Here is a 1,278-nt window from a genome sequence, read left to right as displayed (position 1 = left end):
GGATGACCAGAACCAGACACGGGTTCCTTCCCAGAAGCTGTGACTCTTCTCCAGTCCACCCTTTCCCTGGCAGAGCACTGGAACCAAGATGCCTTGTTTCTTTTTGTTCTAAAGCAATGAAATATTTTTGAATTTGACATTGTGCTTTTAAATAACAGACATAATAACATAAATACATGTTTGTAAAATAAACAGAAAGCATATCCAAGGTTCTAAATTCTAAAATTTCCTCAGAAATATTTTTCCTGAAGAAGTTAATGATGGAACAGAATTGTTTATAAACATTGTTGATATTTGGATGTTGAACATTTTGCAATGGTTTTCTACCAGTGTCAGACAGAATTGAAATCTTAGTAGTAAATTAGTTTGAATTTATTGTATGTAGAGGTTTTGATTTTATGAAGAAACCTGAATTTATTCAACCTGTATTAAAGATTTAAAATGTCTTACACTGACATTCAAATGTAAAGTTTTAAACAAGGTTTTGTTTTAACTTTAAAAATTTAGAAGATGCAAGTTCTGCAGGAGGGTATAAAAATGACATATTTAATTCCCATCAGATCATCTTACAGATCATAGCTGTAGGGCAATTTTATTAACTTATCTAGAATACATCTTTCTGTTGGTTTTAGTCTTTGTCTGAGTTTCTAATTTTGTAAGAAGTTAAACCTTTCAGTATTAAAGTGACTAGACTATGTGATCTCTATGAATTCCTTAGATAATATAGTTCTCAATTTTCTGAATAATTATGACCTTGGAGGTGATGAGAAAACTGACAAAAATCTATGGAGATTAAAACTTTTACAGTCTTATACTTTGGGTCTGGTGGTTGTCCCCATGACAAATCTGTACGTGATAAGAATGAAAATTCAGTGTCCTACATTATGCACTGCTACCCTGACAATCCTTATCTAGGAAATAATAGATTTTAGAAAAATGATGCCCAATATTACGATAATTTTCCATCCATCTATATTTCAATATTTTAATTCTTGTTTGAATTTAAATACTAAACTCATAATTAGAACGTCTACATCGTTACATCTGTAGTATCAGGGATCAGTGTGAAACTTGAGGTTTAAGTCTTTTTTGCAGGTTCCTCTTTCTCCATACAAATAGAGGTTTAGGTGCACCAAATAAACAGAGACTGCCCCACTTGGTGATCCATCCTTCCAAATCCAGACACTATTGAGGATGCAAAGAAGTGCTTGCTAACAGTAGCCTGGTATAGCTGTTCCCTGAGAGGCTCTGCCAGAGCCTGACCAATACAGATGTGAA

At 33.4% G+C, this 1,278-nt stretch overlaps 1 pseudogene; it reads right to left on the bottom strand.

Annotated features, from left to right (window-relative positions):
• The window catches only part of LOC110325155, a 109,717-nt pseudogene that overhangs the window by 101,672 nt on the left and 6,767 nt on the right, over positions 1-1,278 (bottom strand).

The sequence above is a fragment of the Mus pahari genome, chromosome 8 (assembly GCF_900095145.1).
Source record: "Mus pahari chromosome 8, PAHARI_EIJ_v1.1, whole genome shotgun sequence".
NCBI classification, from domain to species: Eukaryota; Metazoa; Chordata; class Mammalia; order Rodentia; family Muridae; genus Mus; species Mus pahari.
Note: the sequence above shows the minus strand (reverse complement) of the source record. Positions and strands in the feature narration are given on the sequence as shown.